Raw genomic sequence first — 15,130 nt, forward strand, 5'->3', positions numbered from 1 at the left:
TATATATTTTACAAAGAAAAATGAGAGAGGAGTTCAAAGTCAACCAACAAGAAATTTGATGAGATGAAAATGCTAACCATCCTGATTCAATCAGTGCCTCTATATGCCTATAGGGGGAAATCTGCAATACCCAGATCTGCACTGCTAGAGGGGAAGATACAAGAACAACATGAAAAAACAAGGGAAGAAAATGATCCAAACAAATCTAGATTCTATATTAATAGAATTCAATGACAGTATGGTAGAAGAAATATCAGAAAAGGACTTCAGATTATACATGATTAAGAAAATTCATGAAGCAAAGGGTGAGATAAGAGAGCAAATGCAGGCAATGAATGATAATACCAATAAGCTGAAAGAGCAACTGCAAGAAGCAAAAGATCATTTCAACAAAGAGATAGAGATTCTCAAAAAATACCAAATGGAAATTCTTGAAATGAAGGAAACAAAAACCAAATAAAAAACTCAATGGAAAGCATCACCAAAAGACTAGACCACTTGGAAGACAGAACCTCAGACGATGAAGACAAAATATTGAATCTTGAAAATAAAGTTGCCCAAACAGAGAAGATAGTAATAAATCATGAACAGAATCTCCAAGAACTATGGGACATCATGAAAAGACCAAATTTAAGAATTATTGGGATTGAGAAAGGCACAGAGATAAAAACCAAAGGAATGAACAACCTATTCAGTTATATAATATCAGAAAATTTCCCAAACCTGAAGAATGAAATGGAAAATCAAATACAAGAGACTTACAGACACCCAATAAACAAACTCACAACAGATCCACACCAAGGCACATTATAATGAAAATGCCTAACATTCAAAATAAAGATAGGATTTTGAAGGCCGCGAGAGAAAAGCATCAGATTACATATAGGGGGAAACCAATACAGAGAGCAGCCGACTTCTCAACCCAGACTCTAAAAGCTAGGAGGGCCTGGAACAACGTATTAGAAGCTCTGAAAGAACATGGTTGCCAACCAAGAATCCTATACCCAGCAAAACTAACCTTCAGATTTGAAGATGAAATAAAATCCTTCCATGATAAACAAAAGTTAAAAGAATTTACAACTAGAAAGCCTGTGCTACAGAATGTTCTCAACAAAATATTCTATGAGGAGGAAATGAAAAACAACAATGTAGGTTAGCAAAGGGAGGATCTACCTTAGAGAAAAATCACTCAAAGGAGAAACCAAGCCAAATTAAAAACCAAAAATAAGCCCAAATGACTGGGAATACAAATCATATCTCCATAATAACCCTGAACATTAATGGCCTAAACTCATCAATCAAAAGACATAGACTGGCAGAATGGATTAAAAAGAAAGACCCAACAAAATGCTGCCTGCAAGAGACTCATCTCATAGAAAAAGACATCCCCAGACTAAAGGTGAAAGGATGGGGAAAAAACTACTACACACATGGACTCAGTAAAAAATCGGGGGTTTCCAACCTTATAACAGATAAAGTGGACTTCATGCCAAAGTTACTCAGAAGGGATAAAGAAGGACATTTCATACTGCTTAAGGGAAACATAAATCAGGAAGACATAACGATAGTAAATATTTATGCCACAAACAATGGTGCATCCCTGTACATCAAACAAATCCTTCTCAATTTCAGGAATCAAGTAGACCACAACACAATAATTCTGGGTGACTTCAACACACCGCTGTCACCACTAGATAGACCTTCCAAAGAAAAACCAACCAAGGAAACCATAACACTCAATAACACAATCAATAACCTAGACTTAATAGGCATATATAGAATATTCCATCCATCAACGAGCAGATTCACTTTCTTCTAGCAGCACATGGAACCTTCTCGAAAATAGACCATATGTTATGCCACAAAGCTACCCTTAGGAAATGCAAAAATATAGAGATACTGCCTTGTGTTCTACCAGATCATAATGGACTGAGAATAGAAATCAATGACAAAATAAAAAATAGAAATTACTCCAACACCTGGAGACAACTAATATGCTATTGAATGAAGCATGGATAACAGAAAACATCAGGGAGGAGATTAAAAAATTCTTAGAGGTCAATGAGAATGATGATACAACATATCTAAATCTCTGAGACACTATGAAAGCAGTACTAAGAGGAAAACTCATTCCATGCAGTGCATTCTAGAAAAGAATGAAAAGTCAACAACTAAATGACCTAACATTATAGCTCAAAGCCCGAGAAAAAGAAGAACAGCAAAAGTAGCACAAGACAGGAAATAATTAAAATCAGAGTTGAAATCAATGAAATTGAAACAAAAGAAACAATTCGAAAAGTTGACAAAACAAAAAGTTGGTTCTTTGAAAAAGTAAACAAAATAGACAAACCCTTAGCCATACTAACAAAGAGAAGGAGAGAGAAAACTCAATTACAAAAATTCATGATGAAAAAGGAAATATCACGACTCACACCACTGAGATACAGAACATAATGAGAAGCTATTTGAAAATCTGTATTCCAACAAAATAGAAACTCCCGAAGACATTGACAAATTTCTAGAGACATATGCTCCTCTCAAACTGAACTAGGAGGACATACACAATTAAAACAGATCAATATCAAGCAATGAAATAGAAGAAGGCATTAAAAACCTACCATCCAAGAAAAGCCGAGGACCAGACAGATTCTCAGCCAAGATCTACAAGACCTTCAAAGAAGAACTCATTCCAATACTTTTCAAAGCACTCCAGGAAATAGAAAAGGAGGGTACCCTACCAAACTCATTCTATGAAGCTAATATCACCCTCATACCCAAACCAGGCAAAGATACATCAAGGAAAGAAAATTTTAGACCAATATCCTTGGTGAATATAGATGCAAAGATCCTTAACAAAATATTGACAAACTGTATCCAAAAACATATTAAGAAAATGTTTTTGGACATTTTCCAAGTGGGGTTCATCCCTGGAAAGCAAGGATGGTTTAACATCCGTAAATAAATAAACGTAATCCGTCTTAAGGATTAGACTTAAGGATAAGAATCATATGGTCATTTCAATTGACACAGAAAAAGCGTTTGACAAAATACAACACCCCTTCATTATCAAAACACTAGAAAAAATAGGGACACTAGGAGCATACTTGAACATTGTAAAAGCTATTTATGCTAAGCCCATGACCAACATCATTCTTAATGGAGAAAAACTGAAAGCATTTCCTTTAAAAATGGGAACAAGACAGGGATGTCCTCTTTCATAACTTCCATTCAACATTGTCCTCAAAACTCTAGCCAGAGCAATTAGACAGACTAAAGAAATTAAAGGGATATGACTAGGAATAGAGGAACTTAAGCTGTCACTATTTGCTGATGACATGATTCTATATATAGAGGATCCAAAAAACTCCTCCAGAAAACTTCTAGACCTCATCAATGAATTCAGCAAAATAGCAAGCTATAAAATAAACACATATAAATCTAAAGCATTTTTATATGCAAGCGATGAAACATTTGAAAGGGAAATGAGGAAAACAACTCCATTTGCAATAGCCTCAAAAAAAATGAAATACTTGGGAATCAATCTAACCAAAGAGGTAAAAGATCTCTACAATGAAAAGTACAAAACATTGAAGAAAGAAATTGAGGAAGACCTTAGAAGATGGAAAGATCTCCCAAGTTCTTGGACAGGCAGAATTAATATTGTCAAAATGGCCATACTACCAAAAGTGCTATACAGATTCAATGTAATTCCAATTAAAATCCCAATGAGGTACCTTATAGAAATAGAGCAAGCAATCATGAAATTCATCTGGAAGAATAAGAAACCCAGAATAGCTACAGCAATCCTTAGCAGAAAGAGTGAAGCAGGAGGTATCGCAATACCAGATCTTCAACTCTACTACAAAGCAATAGTAACAAAAATGATATGGTATTGGCACCAAAATAGACAGGTCGTACAGAATAGAGGACATGGACACAAACCCAAATAAATACAATTTTCTCATACTAGACAAAGGGGCCAAAAATATGCAATGGAGAAAAGATAGCCTCTTCAACAAATGGTGCTGGGAAACTGGAAATCCACATGTAGCAGAATGAAACTAAACCCCTATCTCTCATCCTGCAGAAAACTCAACTCAAAATGGACCATGGACCTTGGAATCAGACCAGAGCCCCTGCATCTTATAGAAGATGAAGTAGGTCAAATCTTCAATATGTCGGCTTAGGATCAGACTTCCTTAACAGGACTCCCATAACGCGAGAAATAAGAGCAAGAATCAATAACTGGTTTAGATTCAAACTAAAAAGCTTTCTCTCAGCAACAGAAACTATCAGCAATGTGAAAAGAGAACCTACAGAGTGGGAGAAAATCTTTGCCACTCACACTTCAGATAGAGCACTAATCTCCAGAATCTATAAAGAACTCAAAACACTCTACACCAAGAATACAAATAATTCAATCAACAAATGGACTAAGGAAATGAACAGACGCTTCACAGAAGAAGATCTACAAGCAATTAACAGATATATGAAAAAAGTTCAACATCTCTAGTAATAAGAGAAATGCAAATCAAAACTACCCTAAGATTCCTTCTCACTCCAATTGGAATGGCGATTATCAAGAATACTAGCATCAATAGGTGTTGGCGAGGATGTGGGGAAAATGGTAAACTCATGCATTGCTGGTGGGCTTCAAATTAGTGCAGCCACTCTAGAAAGCAGTGTGGAGATTCCTCAGAAAACTTGGAATGGACCCACCATTTGACGCAGCTATCCCACTCCTCGCCCTATACCCAAAGGACTTAAAATCATCATACAACAGAGATACAGCCACATCAATGTTCATAGCTGCTCAATTCACAATAGCCAAATTGTGGAACCAAACTAGATGTCCTTCAATTGATGAATGGATAAAGAAACTGTGGTATATATATACAATGGAATATTACTCAGCTATAAAGAATAATAAAATTATGGCATTTGTAGGCAAATGGATGAAATTGCAGAATATCATGCTAAGTGAGATAAGCCAATCTCCAAACACCAAAGGAACAATGATCTCGCTGATAAGTGGATGATGACACATAATGGGGGGTGAGGTGGGGCAAGAATGAAGGAAGGCGGGTCTGTATAGAGGGAAAAGAGGGGTGGGAGGGATGGGGGTGTAGGAAAAAATGATAGAATGAATCAGACACCATTACCCTATGTAAATGTATGATTACACAAATGGTATGCCATTACTCCATGTACAAACAGAAACAACATGTATACCATTTTTTTCAATAAAAATAAATTTTAAAAAAGAAAAAATAAATTTGCATAATTTATTTTTAAATTTCCACTTTTTTGTAGCTCAAAAGACACCCCCATCTCCCCTTTTTCTTTCAGTCAAATTATAAATTAATTGGTAAAATAAAACTAAGTAGTAGTAAGGAGACAAAATATTACTTTTCTAAAGAAGAAAAAAAAAAAAGAAACCTGGAAAGTGCACCTAACAGCAATGGGCAGGTGAACTTTTGAAGAGCAAGCAGAGGACCAGGCAGGTGGGGCCATTTCCTCACAAGTCCTGCACTGCCAGATAAACACCCCCAGGGAGGTGGCCAAGGACCTTGGGGGCACATGCTGTTTGCAGGCTGCCCAATTCCCAAGGAAGAGCTCTGTGGCTCTCTGCATCGGGGATAGGACAGTTCTTTTCCCACCATCATGACCCTATTTTACAGAATCAAATTTTAGGTCTTTTCCTTTGGGTTTCCACCTGGGACAACCAACAAACACAACCCGTCCCCGAGAAAGCTCTTAATCCTAAAGCATGTACGACAGCCAACTCGTTTTGTTACCCAAGATCTAAACTAATTGGGAAGCAATGCAAAGATCAGGCGTACTACAGATGGAAATGTCGTCTCTTTAAGTCAATGGTACTGGATGAAGTAACCCATGGATGTGGGACAAACCCCAGCAGAGCGAGGAGTGACCTGCCCAGGGACAGGCCGTGATAGCCCCTCTGTAGAGACGGAGACTTGGCTCCTAAACCACTGTGTCTGAAAGCAACTGAGAGCACATTTCCTCTGTGGGCCGCCGGTTCCTTAGATCATGGGAAGAAGGTCCAGGAGCTCACAATTCAGTTCCTGATCTCAACTGCTTGCCGAGGCGACTTGGTGAGGAGCCAAGACACAGAGGTCGGGCTGCTCCTTTCACAGGGAGGAGAGCTCAGTGCTGAGAACACACAGCCACCACGACCACCCCACTCTTTCCCCTCCCCAGCAACTCTGCCCCCCGTATTGCTAAGCACTGGAGTCACTGCTGGGGCTCCTTTGTTATCAATGAGTTGTATAACAGATGTCCATACACATCGCTGTCATGCCACACCTCTGATGGTTTGGGTAGAAATACTTTCCACAGGCAGCAATCCTGGGCTCGCACCTTAAGGCTGTTCACACACTGTCTCAACATCCTCAGGAAGGACAGACGTGTATGCAGAACCATTGCATTACGCCTCCCTGTGAGGAAGAAACAGGCCTTTTGAAGCTAAGCCCGTGGGACAAGGGCAGTGTTCAGTGCCAGACCAGCTTTATTTCGCCGTGAGCTCAACCGCAGTCCAATGCAGCAGGCGCTGTCAGTAGCCACCTAAGAGGTAAAAGCTGAGGCGTGGCCAGGTGAAGGCACCTGCTTGAAGCCTTGTTGCTGATGACTAGTTCAGACACTCAAATGCAAGCTTTTCTGGCCTCCTTATCATGCTCTGGATCACAATTGTTTAAAAAGAGATTTGCAGGGATCACATCATGGTTTAAGTCCCATGAAATACAACAGGTAAAGGAGGTGAAGATATCTCACCCCAATATATGCCGCTCTGGCATATGATTATTTGGAGCTGAGGCACATGATTATTTTGAGGGGAGAAACAGCAGATGCGACAGCTCCACTTTACTATCTAGGTAGAGGTCATAAAATTTCCCAGGAGAGAAGTCTCCTCTGTGTACCATGAGGAGAGTACCCTCACCACAGTGATGCCAAAATGGACCCTTGAGGACTCGCTCACTAAAACAACCCTGATCTTTCCTTGTACTCCTCCACCTCATAGATTCCTGACTCACTGTCCCTCAATTTACTGCCCCTGGCCAAAATCCTTTATCTTATCACTTCACGAATGCATAATTTCTTTCCTAAAAGGCAAAAACCTTTCTGTTCTTGTCATTTCTTTGGGTCTTCATTCTCTTTCAAAAACCCCCATATACATGTAAAAATTACAAGATATACATGCTGTTCTCCTGTTCATCAATCTTATGTCAGTCTAATCGTTAGACCCGACTGGAGGCCTTAAAAAATTAGAGAGTTTGAACGAGAATCCTGCTTCTCAAGCTGGAGGCTCAGCTCCTTCTTGGCTCTGTGCCTGGAAGTACGGTCTACTTATCATTTATTCATTGAGATAAAATTCTTGGAACCAAGAGTACTGCTGGTGAGAAGGAACAGAGCCATTTGCAAACAGGTGGCACTCAAGGACAGCCTGGGAAAATCCCTTCCTCCCTGAATTGTTACCCACCAAAAACTTTCCCGTTCTCCCCATCCACTTAGTGACTCTTTCCCAGTTCCATGGACTTCCCAGTTAAGATTTCACCTCACCCAGTCAGAAGTTAAAAGAAAGAATAATGAAAATGAATATGACTCATTCTACTAAAAATGAAATCTGGTGGACAAGTGTGAAGGTCTTGCACCCTTGAAAGAAAATTCAGTCATTCTTTCAAGATTAGTTATTTGTGACTTGCCTGGCACTGTGCTGGGGATAACACAGTGAGCAAGATCAGGTCCATTCCTGCTTTCTGGAGTTATTGGAAAACCAAAAATCTCTGAGAGCTCAAAGTAATTGTTGGGTGCTGGAGAGCTCACTGAACAAAGTCAACAGTGTGTGCAAAGGTCCTGTGGTGGGAAAGAGCATGGTGTAGTGTCAGGGAAAAAGCACAGTGGGTGGAGCCCAGAGAACAAAGAAGAGGGAGATTTGAGATGAAATGAGGCTGTAGGGGCAGCCCACAAATGGACTAGTAAACTGCTTTCAGGGGTTTTAAATTTATTCAAAACAAAGAAACACTGAAAGGTTTTGAATAGAGTGTAGGATGTGGGCGTGATGTGCACAGGTACCCTTTTGAGAAGGCTATGGTGTTAGCCAGGTCTTTGGTGTTAGCCAGGAGAAGGACTGGAGAAGGGAGGACAGCAAACCTCCCCAGGCTGAGGAGGGACAGGAAGAGTCACTGCCCTCCAGTAGCTGACTGCCTTTTCTTGTCCACTTTGCTCCTGCCCAGTGCTGTTCTAGGAGGAACCCTGTCTCTCTTCTTTATATTCCCTCAGGTCTGAAGCCCGGTTGAGAAACTCTAGTTTTCTACATGGGGGGTCTGCAGTTAGAGGGGAAACACACACACACACACACACACACACACACACACACACACATACACACACACACCAGCCCTCCTTCCCCAGTTTTGAACTTTTTAACTTAAAAAGTCTAAACCAATAATTAAAAGAAAAGTTTTTTTTTTTTTTTCTAGCAGAAAAAAATCACTGGTTTTATCAGAGCCAGGCCTCCCCTCCCACACTGTGACTCAAGTCCCTGGAGTGTTTTCTGTCTCCATTTAAGGGGCAAGCGTATCCCAAGGCCTTGTGACTGGAGGACTGTGCGACCCCAACAGAGGGGCTTCATTTTCTGCAGAATCTCCACAGTCAGGGCAGAAGGAAGAAGAGAAGGAGGGAAGGAAGAAGGGAGGGAGGGAAGAAGGAAGGAGAAAGAAAGATAAGAAGGAAGAGAGAGGAAGGGAGGGCGGGAGGGAGGGAGGAAGGAAGAAAGATAAGAAAGATCAGCTGGGACTGATGCTTCCAAATCAGACATTCCTCCCTTTAAATTTGGTTTTGCTGAGGGTACATACTGAGGGTTGACATATTTGACTCCATGTAACTGTTATAGGTCAGGCTATATAGGCAATGACTAAACAGACTCCATTTTACCTTGAGATTCCATGTAGGAAATGCTTCTCCCATGGGAACGCCCGCCTCTGTACCCATCAACAGTTGCTTAGCAGGACTTGTTTGGCAATACAAAATGATGAAATGTCAATTCTTGTATAATGAAAAATTGTTCTCTTTTTGATTCCTAGTTTCCTAAACAATGTACCATGTTAATGGTAATGTCAACAGTGATTGTTTAGATGTTAGTAACCATTCTTTTGTTTGTACCTAAGTAAGGTCATTTTGACCTACTGCCCCCTCTGCTAATAATTACAGATCCCATGATGCTAATTTGTCATTTTGAATCATAGGAACAGACACTTATGATTGATGTACTGACTTATGGTGTAAAAACCCCTGCAACCCTATGGTTGGGGTTGTTTTCCCAATAGTCATTTTTTGGGGGCATTGTATGCAACAGTCAGCCAGCTTAATAAAGACTCTAAATTTGGACTTCTCAGTGGTGATTGGTCTGTTCTTATGTTGCACCCCATAATACTAAAATTATAGCATTGTAATTAGATATGATTTTGCCAGGGCCAAATCAATCATAGCAGATAACCTCTTGAATTTTGATTCTCTGAATTACAAACTAGTTCTCTTTGCCAAATCTGATAACTCATTAGCAGGCATTTTTAATATATTCATTAGGAACATCTAGCCCAGAATAGAACGAAGTGGTCAGGTCTCCGGAGGCCTGATTCCAGGTTGTCATGGTAGCATAAACTAGTACAAGTTCATAAACAAAGGACTCCCTGTACTTCCCCGAGAGATTTTAAATAATGTATTTTTGAAACACTGATAGGAAAAACTTTGTCCTCAGGAGTCACCACACAATTGGTGCCAAATAACTAATTAACTGATTGATCAATACATCGTCCCAGACTGGTGATCAGTTAATCCTGAAATACAGGCAAAGCAGGAGTCTGACACTCATGACTTGATTGTACACCCACTGGCTCCTGCTATGCCCACTTCTCTCCCCAGGTATCCGGAGCTCACCCTTTACTGGGCTGAGTCCCCTCTGACATATAAGGGCACATGGGTGGGTGTGCATTTCATTTACTTTTTCCACCTTGAAGGAGCCCCCTCATGCCTGCCCTTCCCCCTGAGCCCCACAGCCCTCCAGCCCCTGTGGGAACACCGTAGTCTGTCCCCGGGACCAGTGGAGCCTCATCCATGATCCAGACCCTGTCTATTTTTTGTCCAAGTAGATCTCCCCTCTCCAAGAACCAGTCCCCTCTTCTTCACCTAGCCAAACCTGTTGTAAAGGTGACTGATGTTATTCCTGAAATTCTGATTAATTGCAATCTTAATGTGTTGCAGAGGTTCCCAGCATTTCCTACACATTGACTTTGTACTATCCCTCTTCTCAGACCCTGTCTTCTCCCATTTTCTAAGGAAAATTTACTCATTCTTCCTGTCCAGCTCAAATCTAACCTTCTTTAGCAAGCTGTCTACTATAGTTCCACTTGATGTGATGTATTCCTCCTTTATTGCTTAGGTGAGTATCTAAATTCTCCACACAAATAGCAAGCCATTTGACCTGCCATGCCTTGCTTTCTTCATCTGCAAAATTTCATAGAAATGTCATGAAGATTAGATCACATTAGAAAGTTCTTTACACCCGGTTCATGTTCACAAATAAAGGCAACTATCAGTATTATTCATATCCCTTAGTAAAATGAGGCTCACTTGTCACGTTGTTTATGGATTCATCTCTGCTTCTTCCCCCACTTCCTACCCCTCCTCCATTGTGAAAAACTTGGGAGACAAACTGACAATTCATCATCGGAAGCCCAACCTCACAAAGGGGCTGGGATGAAAAGTGTTAATTATTACTTTAAAAATCTGAAGTTTTCTAGAATTCTGGAATCCAGAAGTTCCCAACTATTTGTGGTTTTCTATATTTAAAATTAAAATTGATCTAAGTTAAAATTATGTTCCTCAATCAAACTAGCTGCAGTTCAAGTGTTCAACAGCCACATGTGGTTAATGGCTAACATTTTGGACGGCACAGGTTGAGAACATTTTCATCACTGCATAAATTCTTATTGGACTGGACTGGTCTAAATGCAAAATACAATGACATACCACTCCGTGGTGGGCCAGACTTCCACCTGCCCCCAAACAAAGCAAGGTTTCCTCCTGGAAACCCGCACCAGAAGTCAGAAGACCAGGTCTTCCCGTCACTTGCTGCCATCTGACCTGGGACAAGGAACTCAACGCTGAGCTCCAGTTTTCTCCCCTGAAAAATGGGGAGGAAAAGAGAACCAAAATGTTCTGATTTCAGAGTTTACAATATTAGTGGTACCACAATACCACATCAGGCTTAAATAGTAATGTCTTTCTTTCAAGGTCTTGAATCAGTCCAAACTCTTCACCCCACCTCCTGCCCCAGGGGGAATAAGGGAGATGGAAGCAAATTAAACTGTCCCATGCGCACCTGGACCACCCATGGGGGCAGAGAGCGGCCTGTGCTGGCAACTCTAACGCCTGCTCTGAGAGGTTAGGCAAGGATGGGCCACCTCCTCAGATGGACCAGGAGATCCATGAGAGACATTAAGTCCTGTTTCCTTCTGAGTCCCCTCCTCACATGCAGTGGGCACCCACTGAATGCTTGTTGAGGTGACGGTGAGGAAGGAGCCCAACCCCCAGCCTCAAGAAGCTTGGGCACAGGACGATGATGAGAAAGAGCACTGACCTTGTAGCTGGGAGTCTTGGGGGTTCTCAGTCCTGCCATGAAGTCCCCCCCGAGGACCTGGTGAATTGCTGGCCGGGTTCCTTCATCCGTAGAGTGGAGGTCCTGGCCCCTCTCCCTCAGTCCCACCCAGGCCCAGTGGGTGAAGGCAGTGAGAGAATGGGGTGCTCTTTAGACTATAACTGTGGCCTGGCTGCAGCGCCTGGGATCCACCAGCATCTAATCCTCTCCATTTGTGAGTTTCAAAAAATGTTCAATTATTGACAAGATACTTAAAATAATGATAGCATTTCCCATCCCTTCTTGAAATGAGATAGGACCATACCATTAAGTTCTAAGCAACAGGCTATTGGTGGAAGCGTTGTGTGGCTTCCTAGGAAGCACACCCTGGAGTATGGAAAGAGACAACGGCTGGAGCTGAGTGGCCCTGTTGAACAAGGAGCAGGTGAGAGAGCAGCAAGGTCAAAGGTGCCCAGTGCCTTAAAACTTTGTGAATCACTCTACAAGTGCTGCTCCATCCATCTCCTGGATTTGGCATGAAAAAATATTCCTTCTTAAACTACTTTTTAAATTTTGTTTATTTTTCTTGATTTATTTTAGTTACATATAATTAGAATATATTTTGACATAATCACAAAAGCATGGAATATAATTTGCTCTAAATCAATCCCCAGACGCTCCCCCTTCTCCCCTCCCTCTACTCTACTGATCTTTCTGCAATTTTTTGATAGTTTTCCTTTCATTTTTAATCAGTATCTTGTGGATATGCTTGATGTTGGGATTCACTGTGCTGTATTCCTGTGTGGACAAGGAAAGTTGAGCTAGATTCATTCCACTGTTCTTCCCTTTTCCCAGCTTACTCCCCCTCAGCTACTGATCTTTCCTCTATTTTGATGAAATTCCCTCTCCCTTTTTTTCCTTTTTCTCTGTCTCCCCTACCCTCTTTATTTTGGATCAGCCTCCAAATATCAGAGAAAACATTTACTGGTTCTGACTTATTTCACTTAGCATGACAGTCACTTAGCATGACATCCATTTACCAGCAAATGCCATAATTCCATTCTTCCTTATGGCTGAGAGACCTCCATTGTGTATATATACCACATTTTCTTTATCTATTTGTCTGTTGATGGACACGTTGGCTGTTTCCATAAATTGACAATTGTGAATTGTGCTGCTATAAATGTTGGTAAGCACGTATCCTTATAGCATGTTGATTTTAGTTCTTTAAGATAAATACTACAGAGTGGAATAACTAGTTATATGGTGGTTCCCTTCTTAGACTTTTGAGGAGTCTCCATACTGATTTCCAAAGCAATTGTATTAATTTGCAGCCCCACCAACAAAGTGTAAGTGTTATTTTCTTCACAGTGAGTGTTAGATGCTCCTTGGACAGCTCTCCAGAGCTTTCCTTGTTGGAGAGGTTACAGATTCTGCTTTCCAAAGAGCTGGTGACAAAGTGAGTGGTAGAGACTCAGGCCACCTCCCAACATTTCTTGAGGCTTCTTGGGTCTGTGAGATTTGTTGGGACCATGTGGCTCCACTGTTCCAGGGAAAGCCTGGCTCAGAGCCAGGTGGAGCTGTCTCACCCACACAGAGCAGCTAGGAGAGGGACAGCAGCTTCTGTGGGTGGGGCACTCCTGTGCCACCCCCTGGTCTGAACTTCACTCATTTTACACCTGTGGGTGACCCTGTCAGGTGGGTTGAGCTGTCCCCTCTTCACATACAGAGAAGCTGAGAATGAGGAGTGAAAGTAAGCAGCCCAGCTCACACGTCTGATGAGTGCAGGGGCCAGGCGTGGGTCCAGGGGTGACTGACTTTAAGGCCCTTGGACTTGATCCTCATGCCTCTTCCAGCTGTGTCCTAACTCCTGCACGAGTCTGCACCAGAAGACTACAGGGGGCTTAGGATAACGTAATCTGCTGCACTCTAGAGCTCCAGGCATCTCGTTTCACAGAGGAGGAAAGTCATGGAGACCTGCCCAGGATCCTAGTGAGCCAGGGACAGAGACAAGGCTCAATCTCTGCCCCTTGAGCCGGGCCAGATCAGTTTTCCCTGCACTTCTGCTGCCTTCTGCCACCGGGCACAGCGGTTCCCATCGGGAGTGAGCTCTGCTCTCTCACAAAAAGTGATGTCGGCAGGAGGACGTCTGACACCAGGCACTCAGCACCTTTTCACCTGTCCCTGCTCTGAGTCTTCAAGGAGCCTCCGACTCAGGATCTCTGGTCACAGGGATCCAGCAGAGACACTGCTGCCTGGAAGTGCTTAGCATGGGGACCGGCTGGACCCGTGGTGCCAGTGCTGAGAGGGGGGCCCAGCGCCATGTGCAATCAGGTGGGAGCTCACCTCCTGGGCTTCAGGGAGGGCAGCCGACAGCAGCCAGAGGGAGGCAGGAAGGACAGAAACCTCTGCCAGTCAGGGGACACTGGGGTCCTGGGTAGAGAGGGTGAGGGGGTTGCTGGGGCCTTTTATACCCCTGGCTCCCTGCGCAGAGCAGGAGCTCATCTTCAGACTTTCTTGTTCCAGGCCCTGCCTGGCCTTCCAGCCTCCTTTCCAGAATGACCCCAGGCTAGACCATTCTCCCCATTTAAAGCACTAGGTCTTGGGACACATGAAAAGCCTGCCACAGACCCCCCCAAGCTCTTCTCCTTTGACTTGATATGAGGGTGAAAGAGCCCACCTCCGCCCCAGAGAGAGGGGAGCCCCAGAGAGAGGGGAGCGGGGTTTGCCACATCACCTCAACAGTTTTTTCCAAGGCAGAAGCCTCTCTCTGACTCTTAAATGGACACATCTTCCTATGAGACAGCTGTCATTTCCATTTTACAGAAGAGAGGAAGAGGAGAGGGAAACATAAAGTGCCTTGTCTCCTTCACCTGTTGGAGTGTGAAGGGCCCTCAAGGAAGCTGGGCTTGCCTGACTGTAAACTCTACACTCACCATTACTCCACAGTTTCCCCAGACAAGCTCCCAAGACAGACTGCTCCCCTCTCCATGTCTCACACACACACACCAGGCGTGTGCACACATGTGTGTGCGTGAGAGACAGCCCATTACGCTTGTGCATGACTGTAGCCAATGCCAAGACCAAGTCCCTGATCCATCAGCAGCTCAGTTCTCCCACGCCTCTGGAATTCAGTGTCCACTTCTAGATTCTGTAAGTTGAGGCCTCACCCCTATCAAGGTGGCCTGCTGGTCGAAATCTAAGAAGACCTCCACTGTCCTTTTCATGCATGTGACCCACATCTAGTCTCACACGTCAGGAGGGTGTTTGTGTGTGTGTGTGTGTGTGTGTGTGTGAGCCTCTCTCATCTGTGAATGAACTGTAGTCCAATGCCAAGACCTCCTCTCAACCCACAAACTCCCTAAGCTTCTGTGTTTTACTATCAGACACTACTTCCTCCTGTCTTTGTGTGTGTGTTATTTCATTTTACTTTTTCCCAGCTTTATTAAGGTATAATTAAAAATTAAAATCAAATAT

General features: G+C 42.6%; 1 protein-coding gene across 1 annotated transcript in view; it reads left to right on the forward strand.

Moving 5' to 3' along the window:
- Positions 1–15,130, forward strand: part of LOC124986112 (selection and upkeep of intraepithelial T-cells protein 8-like) — a 262,170-nt gene that overhangs the window by 30,266 nt on the left and 216,774 nt on the right. The window lies entirely within an intron of this gene.

Source organism: Sciurus carolinensis, chromosome 1, assembly GCF_902686445.1.
Source record: "Sciurus carolinensis chromosome 1, mSciCar1.2, whole genome shotgun sequence".
Lineage (NCBI taxonomy): Eukaryota > Metazoa > Chordata > Mammalia > Rodentia > Sciuridae > Sciurus > Sciurus carolinensis.